This window comes from Pseudophryne corroboree, chromosome 4 (genome assembly GCF_028390025.1).
Source record: "Pseudophryne corroboree isolate aPseCor3 chromosome 4, aPseCor3.hap2, whole genome shotgun sequence".
NCBI classification, from domain to species: domain Eukaryota; kingdom Metazoa; phylum Chordata; class Amphibia; order Anura; family Myobatrachidae; genus Pseudophryne; species Pseudophryne corroboree.
In genome coordinates, this window is record NC_086447.1 from 184,908,211 (window position 1) to 184,918,999 (window position 10,789).

The 10,789-nt window shown below is 46.3% G+C and overlaps 1 pseudogene; it reads right to left on the reverse strand.

Annotated features, from left to right (window-relative positions):
• Nucleotides 1-10,025: 10,025 nt before the first annotated feature.
• LOC134912793 (5S ribosomal RNA) lies at nucleotides 10,026-10,144 on the reverse strand (annotated as a pseudogene).
• Between the last annotated feature and the right edge of the window lie 645 nt (nucleotides 10,145-10,789).

Below are 10,789 nucleotides of genomic sequence, written 5' to 3' on the forward strand. Positions count from 1 at the left end.
TGTTTTGGTTTTGGGTTCGGTTCCGCGGCCGTGTTTTGGGTTCGAACGCGTTTTGGCAAAACCTCACCGAATTTTTTTTGTCGGATTCGGGTGTGTTTTGGATTCGGGTGTTTTTTTCCAAAAACACTAAAAAACAGCTTAAATCATAGAATTTGGGGGTCATTTTGATCCCAAAGTATTATTAACCTCAAAAACCATAATTTACACTCATTTTCAGTCTATTCTGAATACCTCACACCTCACAATATTATTTTTAGTCCTAAAATTTGCACCGAGGTCGCTGTGTGAGTAAGATAAGCGACCCTAGTGGCCGACACAAACACCGGGCCCATCTAGGAGTGGCACTGCAGTGTCACGCAGGATGTCCCTTCCAAAAAACCCTCCCCAAACAGCACATGACGCAAAGAAAAAAAGAGGCGCAATGAGGTAGCTGTGTGAGTAAGATTAGCGACCCTAGTGGCCGACACAAACACCGGGCCCATCTAGGAGTGGCACTGCAGTGTCACGCAGGATGGCCCTTCCAAAAAACCCTCCCCAAACAGCACATGACGCAAAGAAAAAAAGAGGCGCAATGAGGTAGCTGTGTGAGTAAGATTAGCGACCCTAGTGGCCGACACAAACACCGGGCCCATCTAGGAGTGGCACTGCAGTGTCACGCAGGATGTCCCTTCCAAAAAACCCTCCCCAAACAGCACATGACGCAAAGAAAAAAAGAGGCGCAATGAGGTAGCTGTGTGAGTAAGATTAGCGACCCTAGTGGCCGACACAAACACCGGGCCCATCTAGGAGTGGCACTGCAGTGTCACGCAGGATGGCCCTTCCAAAAAACCCTCCCCAAACAGCACATGACGCAAAGAAAAAAAGAGGCGCAATGAGGTAGCTGTGTGAGTAAGATTAGCGACCCTAGTGGCCGACACAAACACCGGGCCCATCTAGGAGTGGCACTGCAGTGTCACGCAGGATGTCCCTTCCAAAAAACCCTCCCCAAACAGCACATGACGCAAAGAAAAAAAGAGGCTTTTTACTGATATTTGGTGTTTTGGATTTGACATGCTCTGTACTATGACATTGGGCATCGGCCTTGGCAGACGACGTTGCTGGCATTTCATCGTCTCGGCCATGACTAGTGGCAGCAGCTTCAGCACGAGGTGGAAGTGGATCTTGATCTTTCCCTAATTTTGGAACCTCAACATTTTTGTTCTCCATATTTTAATAGGCACAACTAAAAGGCACCTCAGGTAAACAATGGAGATGGATGGATTGGATACTAGTATACAATTATGGACGGGCTGCCGAGTGCCGACACAGAGGTAGCCACAGCCGTGAACTACCGCACTGTACTGTGTCTGCTGCTAATATATAGACTGGTTGATAAAGAGATAGTATACTCGTAACTAGTATGTATGTATAAAGAAAGAAAAAAAAACCACGGTTAGGTGGTATATACAATTATGGACGGGCTGCCGAGTGCCGACACAGAGGTAGCCACAGCCGTGAACTACCGCACTGTACACTGGTTGATAAAGAGATAGTAGTATACTCGTAACAACTAGTATGACACTATGACGACGGTATAAAGAATGAAAAAAAAACCACGGTTAGGTGGTATATATTATAATAATAATACAATTATGGATGGACGGACTGCCTGCCGACTGCCGACACAGAGGTAGCCACAGCCGTGAACTACCGCACTGTACACTGGTTGATAAAGAGATAGTAGTATACTCGTAACAACTAGTATGACACTATGACGACGGTATAAAGAATGAAAAAAAAACCACGGTTAGGTGGTATATATTATAATAATAATACAATTATGGATGGACGGACTGCCTGCCGACTGCCGACACAGAGGTAGCCACAGCCGTGAACTACCGCACTGTACACTGGTTGATAAAGAGATAGTAGTATACTCGTAACAACTAGTATGACACTATGACGACGGTATAAAGAATGAAAAAAAAACCACAGTTAGGTGGTATATATTATAATAATAATACAATTATGGATGGACGGACTGCCTGCCGACTGCCGACACAGAGGTAGCCACAGCCGTGAACTACCGCACTGTACACTGGTTGATAAAGAGATAGTAGTATACTCGTAACAACTAGTATGACACTATGACGGTATAAAGAATGAAAAAAAAACCACGGTTAGGTGGTATATATTATAATAATAATACAATTATGGATGGACGGACTGCCTGCCGACTGCCGACACAGAGGTAGCCACAGCCGTGAACTACCGCACTGTACACTGGTTGATAAAGAGATAGTAGTATACTCGTAACAATTAGGATGACACTATGACGGTATAAAGAATGAAAAAAAAACCACGGTTAGGTGGTAGGTATATAATAATAAATAATACAATTCTGGTCGGACGGACTGCCTGCCGTGTGCCGACACAGAGGTAGCCACAGCCGTGAACTACCGCACTGTACACTGGTTGATAAAGAGATAGTAGTATACTCGTAACAATTAGGATGACACTATGACGGTATAAAGAATGAAAAAAAACCCACGGTTAGGTGGTAGGTATATAATAATAAATAATACAATTCTGGTCGGACGGACTGCCTGCCGTGTGCCGACACAGAGGTAGCCACAGCCGTGAACTACCGCACTGTACACTGGTTGATAAAGAGATAGTAGTATACTCGTAACAATTAGGATGACACTATGACGGTATAAAGAATGAAAAAAAAACCACGGTTAGGTGGTAGGTATATAATAATAAATAATACAATTCTGGTCGGACGGACTGCCTGCCGTGTGCCGACACAGAGGTAGCCACAGCCGTGAACTACCGCACTGTACACTGGTTGATAAAGAGATAGTAGTATACTCGTAACAATTAGGATGACACTATGACGGTATAAAGAATGAAAAAAAAACCACGGTTAGGTGGTAGGTATATAATAATAAATAATACAATTCTGGTCGGACGGACTGCCTGCCGTGTGCCGACACAGAGGTAGCCACAGCCGTGAACTACCGCACTGTACACTGGTTGATAAAGAGATAGTAGTATACTCGTAACAATTAGGATGACACTATGACGGTATAAAGAATGAAAAAAAAACCACGGTTAGGTGGTAGGTATATAATAATAAATAATACAATTCTGGTCGGACGGACTGCCTGCCGTGTGCCGACACAGAGGTAGCCACAGCCGTGAACTACCGCACTGTACACTGGTTGATAAAGAGATAGTAGTATACTCGTAACAATTAGGATGACACTATGACGGTATAAAGAATGAAAAAAAAACCACGGTTAGGTGGTAGGTATATAATAATAAATAATACAATTCTGGTCGGACGGACTGCCTGCCGTGTGCCGACACAGAGGTAGCCACAGCCGTGAACTACCGCACTGTACACTGGTTGATAAAGAGATAGTAGTATACTCGTAACAATTAGGATGACACTATGACGGTATAAAGAATGAAAAAAAAACCACGGTTAGGTGGTAGGTATATAATAATAAATAATACAATTCTGGTCGGACGGACTGCCTGCCGTGTGCCGACACAGAGGTAGCCACAGCCGTGAACTACCGCACTGTACACTGGTTGATAAAGAGATAGTAGTATACTCGTAACAATTAGGATGACACTATGACGGTATAAAGAATGAAAAAAAAACCACGGTTAGGTGGTAGGTATATAATAATAAATAATACAATTCTGGTCGGACGGACTGCCTGCCGTGTGCCGACACAGAGGTAGCCACAGCCGTGAACTACCGCACTGTACTGTGTCTGCTGCTAATATAGACTGGTTGATATTTAAAGAGATATTAGTAGTATACAACAATACTATACTGGTGGTCAGGCACTGGTCACCACTCCTGCAGCAAAAGTGTGCACTGTTAATTAATATAATTGTACTCCTGGCTCCTGCTAACAACCTGCAGTGCTCCCCAGTCTCCCCCACAATTAATTATAAGCTTTTAATTTATACATTGATGACTGTGCAGCACACTGGGCTGAGCTGAGTGCACACAGACTGAGTCACACTGTGTGACTGACTGTGCTGTGTATCGTTTTTTTTTTCAGGCAGAGAACGGATATAGCAGAGAGAAGTGAACGGATATATTATATTAAATAAAAGTTAACTAGCAACTGCACTGGTCACTGACTGTGGTAAACTAACTCTGTCTGCGACTCTGCACAATCTCTCTCTATCTAATCTATCTATCTCTATTCTAATGGAGAGGACGCCAGACACGTCCTCTCCCTATCAATCTCAATGCACGAGTGAAAATGGCGGCGACGCGCGGCTCCTTATATAGAATCCGAGTCTCGCGATAGAATCCGAGCCTCGCGAGAATCCGACAGCGTCATGATGACGTTCGGGCGCGCTCGGGTTAACCGAGCAAGGCGGGAAGATCCGAGTCGCTCGGACCCGTGGAAAAAAAAGTGAAGTTCGTGCGGGTTCGGATTCAAAGAAACCGAACCCGCTCATCTCTAGTCTACACTACAGAAAAGGGTAAAAAAAGAGAGGGGGGGCACTAAATTTAGGCGCAGTAAATATTATAGCAGCTATAGGGGACATAATTCAGTTAGTCCCTGCATTATATAGCGCTCTGGTGTGTGCTGGCATACTCTCTCTCTGTCTCCCCAAAGGGCTTTGTGGGGTCCTGCCCTCTATTAGAGTATTCCCGGTGTGTGTGCGGTGTGTCGGTACGGCTGTGTCGACATGTTTGATGAGGAAAATTATGTGGAGTCGGAGCAGATGCCCATATAAGTGATGTCACCCCCTGCGGGGCAGACACCTGAGTGGATGGTTTTATGGAAGGAATTGCGTGCAAGTGTCGACTCCTTACACAAAAAATTTGACGACATGCCAAATGCGGGACAGCCGGCTTCTCAGTTCGTGCCTGCCCAGGTGTCTCAAAGGCCATCAGGGGCTCTAAAACGCCCGCTACCTCAGATGGCAGACGCAGATGTCGACACGGATACTGATACCAGTGTCGACGACGATGAGTCAAATCTAATGTCCACTAGGGCCATTCGTTGCATGATTGAGGCAATGAAGGAGGTATTACACATTTCGGATATAAACCCAGGTACCACTAAAAAGGGTATTATGTTTGGGGAGAAAAAACTACCCGTAGTTTTTCCCCCATCTGAAGAATTAAATGAAGTGTGTGAAGAAGCGTGGGCTTTCCCCGATAAAAGATTGGTAATCCCTAAAAAATTACTAATGGCGTTCCCTTTCCCGCCAGAGGATAGGGCACGTTGGGAAACACCTCCTAGGGTGGATAAAGCACTCACACGTTTGTCTAAAAAGGTGGCACTTCCGTCTCCGGATACGGCCGCCCTAAAGGAGCCTGCGGATAGAAAGCAGGAGGCGATCCTGAAGTCTGTATATACACACTCAGGCATTATACTTAGACCAGCTATTGCGTCAGCATGGATGTGCAGTGCTGCCGCTGCATGGTCAGATTCCCTGTCAGAAAATATTGACACCCTAGACAGGGACACTATTCTCCTAACCATAGAGCATATAAAAGACTCAGTCTTATACATGAGAGATGCACAGAGGGAGATCTGCCGGCTGGCATCTAAAATAAGTGCATTGTCCATTTCTGCTAGGAGAGGCTTATGGACTCGGCAGTGGACAGGGGATGCAGATTCCAAAAGGCACATGGAAGTTTTGCCTTATAAGGGTGAGGAGTTATTCGGGGATGGTCTCTCAGACCTAGTTTCCACAGCGACAGCTGGGAAATCGGCATTTTTACCCCAGGTTTCCTCACAGCCTAAAAAAGCGCCGTTTTATCAAGTACAGTCCTTTCGGACCCAGAGAAACAGGCGAGGAAAAGGCGGGTCCTTTCTGTCCAGAGGCAGAGGTAGGGGAAAAAGGCTGCAACAAACAGCAGGTTCCCAGGAGCAAAAGTCCTCCCCCGCTTCTTCCAAGTCCGCCGCATGACGGTGGGGCTCCACAGGCGGAGCCAGGTACGGTGGGGGGCCGCCTCAAAAATTTCAGCGATCAGTGGGCTCGCTCACAGGTGGATCCCTGGATCTTGCAAGTAGTATCTCAGGGGTACAAACTGGAATTCGAGGCGTCTCCCCCCCGCCGTTTCCTCAAATCTGCCTTGCCAACGACTCCCTCAGGCAGGGAGGCTGTGCTAGAGGCAATTCACAAGCTGTATTTCCAGCAGGTGATAGTCAAGGTGCCCCTACTTCAACAAGGACGGGGTTACTATTCCACACTGTTTGTGGTACCGAAACCGGACGGTTCGGTGAGACCCATTTTAAATTTGAAATCCTTGAACACATACATAAAAAAGTTCAAGTTCAAGATGGAATCGCTCAGGGCGGTTATTGCAAGCCTGGACGAGGGGGATTACATGGTATCCCTGGACATCAAAGATGCTTACTTGCATGTCCCCATTTATCATCCTCACCAGGAGTACCTCAGATTTGCGGTACAAAATTGCCATTACCAATTCCAGACGCTGCCGTTTGGACTGTCCACGGCACCGAGGGTGTTTACCAAGGTAATGGCGGAAATGATGATACTCCTTCGAAAAAAGGGAGTTTTAATTATCCCGTACTTGGACGATCTCCTAATAAAGGCGAGATCCAGGGAGCAGTTGTTGGTAGGAGTAGCACTATCTCAGGAGGTGCTACACCAGCACGGTTGGATTCTGAATATTCCAAAGTCACAGCTGGTTCCGACGACACGTCTACTGTTCCTGGGAATGATTTTGGACACAGTCCAGAAAAAAGTGTTTCTCCCGGAGGAGAAAGCCGAGGAGCTGTCATCTCTAGTCAGAGACCTCCTGAAACCAAAACAGGTGTCGGTGCATCACTGCACGCGAGTCCTGGGAAAGATGGTGGCTTCTTACGAAGCAATTCCTTTCGGCAGGTTCCATGCCAGAATCTTTCAGTGGGACCTGTTGGACCAATGGTCCGGATCGCATCTTCAGATGCATCGGCTAATAACCCTGTCTCCAAGAACCAGGGTGTCTCTGCTGTGGTGGCTGCAGAGTGCTCATCTACTAGAGGGCCGCAGATTCGGCATACAGGACTGGGTCCTGGTGACCACGGATGCCAGCCTTCGAGGCTGGGGGGCAGTCACACAGGGAAGAAACTTCCAAGGACTATGGTCGAGTCAGGAGACTTCCTTGCACATAAATATTCTAGAACTAAGGGCCATTTACAATGCCCTAAGTCAGGCAAAACCCCTGCTTCAAAACCAGCCGGTACTGATCCAGTCAGACAACATCACGGCGGTCGCCCATGTAAACCGACAGGGCGGCACAAGAAGCAGGACGGCAATGGCAGAAGCCACAAGGATTCTCCGATGGGCGAAAAATCCCGTGCTAGCACTGTCAGCAGTGTTCATTCCGGGAGTGGACAACTGGGAAGCAGATTTCCTCAGCAGGCACGACCTCCACCCGGGAGAGTGGGGACTTCATCCAGAAGTCTTCACACTGATTGTAAATCGTTGGGAACGGCCACAGGTGGACATGATGGCGTCCCGCCTAAACAAAAAACTGGAGAGATATTGCGCCAGGTCAAGGGACCCTCAGGCGATAGCGGTGGACGCTCTAGTGACACCGTGGGTGTACCAGTCAGTTTATGTGTTCCCTCCTCTGCCTCTCATACCAAAGGTACTGAGAATAATAAGAAAACGAGGAGTAAGGACAATACTCGTGGTTCCGGATTGGCCAAGAAGAGCTTGGTACCCGGAACTTCAAGAGATGATCTCAGAGGACCCATGGCCTCTGCCGCTCAGACAGGACCTGCTGCAGCAGGGGCCCTGTCTGTTCCAAGACTTACCGCGGCTGCGTTTGACGGCATGGCGGTTGAACGCCGGATCCTGAAGGAAAAGGGCATTCCGGAGGATGTCATTCCTACGCTGATTAAAGCCAGGAAAGATGTAACGGTAAAACATTATCACCGCATATGGCGAAAATATGTTGCTTGGTGTGAGGCCAATAAGGCCCCAACAGAGGAATTTCAGCTGGGTCGATTTCTGCACTTCCTACAGGCAGGAGTGACTATGGGCCTAAAATTAGGCTCCATTAAGGTACAGATATCGGCTCTGTCGATTTTTTTCCAAAAAGAACTAGCTTCGCTACCTGAAGTTCAGACATTTGTAAAAGGAGTGCTGCATATTCAGCCCCCCTTTGTGCCTCCAGTGGCACCCTGGGATCTCAACGTGGTGTTGAATTTCCTAAAATCACATTGGTTTGAGCCACTAAAGACCGTGGATCTAAAATATCTCACGTGGAAAGTGGTCATGTTGTTGGCCTTGGCTTCGGCCAGGCGTGTATCAGAATTGGCGGCTTTGTCATTTAAAAGTCCTTATCTGATTTTCCATATGGATAGGGCAGAATTGAGGACTCGTCCCCAGTTTCTCCCTAAGGTGGTATCTGCTTTTCACTTGAACCAACCTATTGTAGTGCCTGCGGCTACTAGCGACTTGGAGGATTCCAAGTTACTGGACGTAGTCAGGGCCTTGAAAATTTATGTTTCCAGGACGGCTGGAGTCAGGAAAACTGACTCGCTATTTATCCTGTATGCACCCAACAAACTGGGTGCTCCTGCTTCTAAGCAGACTATTGCTCGCTGGATTTGTAGCACAATTCAGCTGGCGCATTCTGCGGCTGGACTGCCGCATCCTAAATCAGTAAAAGCCCATTCTACAAGGAAGGTGGGCTCATCTTGGGCGGCTGCCCGAGGGGTCTCGGCTTTACAACTTTGCCGAGCTGCTACTTGGTCAGGGGCAAACACGTTTGCAAAATTCTACAAATTTGATACCCTGGCTGAGGAGGACCTTGAGTTCTCTCATTCGGTGCTGCAGAGTCATCCGCACTCTCCCGCCCATTTGGGAGCTTTGGTATAATCCCCATGGTCCTTACGGAGTTCCCAGCATCCACTAGGACATCAGAGAAAATAAGAATTTACTCACCGGTAATTCTATTTCTCGTAGTCCGTAGTGGATGCTGGGCGCCCGTCCCAAGTGCGGATTGTCTGCAATACTTGTACATAGTTGTTGTTCACAAAAGGGTTATTGTTATGAGCCATCTGTTGAGAGGCTCAGTTAAATTTCATACTGTTAACTGGTTATGGTATCACGAGTTATACGGTGTGATTGGTGTGGCTGGTATGAGTCTTACCCGGGATTCAAAATCCTTCCTTATTGTGTCAGCTCTTCCGGGCACAGTATCCTAACTGAGGCTTGGAGGAGGGTCATAGTGGGAGGAGCCAGTGCACACCAGGTAGTCTAAAAGCTTTCTTTTAGTTGTGCCCATACACCTGCGGAGCCGCTATTCCCCCCCCCCCCCATGGTCCTTACGGAGTTCCCAGCATCCACTACGGACTACGAGAAATAGAATTACCGGTGAGTAAATTCTTATTTTACATATTGGAGCTGATTGGCTGGTGCCTTTATCACCTTGCACATATCACTGGTTTATCACTTCCTTATGCCTTCTACAGGTTAATACATCTGCCCCTAAAACGTTTATCACTATTTTGATAGATAAGTCCCTTATTGTTTTAAAAAGTTTATGCACAAGGAGAAAAGTATGACTCTTGTTTGGGCGCACTCTTGTTTAATTATCTAAGTGTTGGTTGATAAATTAAGTGCCTAAAGGTTAATAGTATAGTCTTTTGATTCTGCTCTCTAAAATACGTGAAAACTCAACAAGACAAATTAGACAGAAATAGCCATTGATATGCCAGATGGGAGATGTGTCTCCCAAAAAATTGTAAAATGTTCAGATCTTAATTATGCCTGGATAATTGCATATCGGAAAGTAGCTACATACTATGCTGCCTCCGTCTGCCAAAGATCTGTACAAACTGAGTTTGTATTAATGCAGCCCTAAATTGGGTTAAGTACGTGAGTGGAAGAGCCCACACACTACTAAACAATTCTAATGGTTTGCCACTGTTATGGATAGGTAAATTGTGACGAATAAGGTTCAGGAGGTAGTAGGATTAAGTATAAGTGGTGATACTGCTGTTGGTGTTGTTTCTATAGGGAAGGGAGTCTTCCTACTTCACCGGGTATTCCCTAGCAGTCGCCTGTCTAGGTACTGACCCAGCCCACCTCCGTTTAGCTTCCAAGATCGGACGAGATTGGGCGTGAGCGTAGGGGTATGGTCGTAGAAAGAACTGACCCTATACCACCAATGAGAGTGCACCGAAACGGAAGGATTGGTTCCTCCTCAGGAAAAAGAATGCAAGGACTTTGTTGAGAAGGAGAATGACCACAGTCGGGTAAGTGTGAATTTGCTATCCACGTTAGACTGAAGAGACGGGTCCCTTGAGGGGACACGCTCGCCAGAATCGTGGATGAGAGTTCACAGAAGAAAGAAAAGCAAGAAGATATTTGAGGGTAGAGGAGATGTTGAAAGAAGCAATTGAATTAAATACAGTAGGTCCCTTTCGGTCACCTGGGTTGTTTGAATACTGATGGATCCAAGTAATTGTGACGGATAATCAAGCAGGTACCAAAATGACGAGAAAATATTTTATAATAATAACCATGAAGATAATAATAAATTCTTATAATTGGTACCAATTCACTAAGTAGGTACGGCGTTACTTGTGCATAGCAGACCCTAGTAGTATTTTACAACCAACGAACTAGTATGATATACCACATAACCTTAGAAATCACTAGTAACAGTGGCAAAGAATTTTACCATCAACAACAATTGTTGCTTATTTGATATGAAATAATGTGTGAGACCGATGGATTGTCACCTCTGAAGTAGTTCCCTGGGTGACATGCCCTCAGAGGGACAAAAACA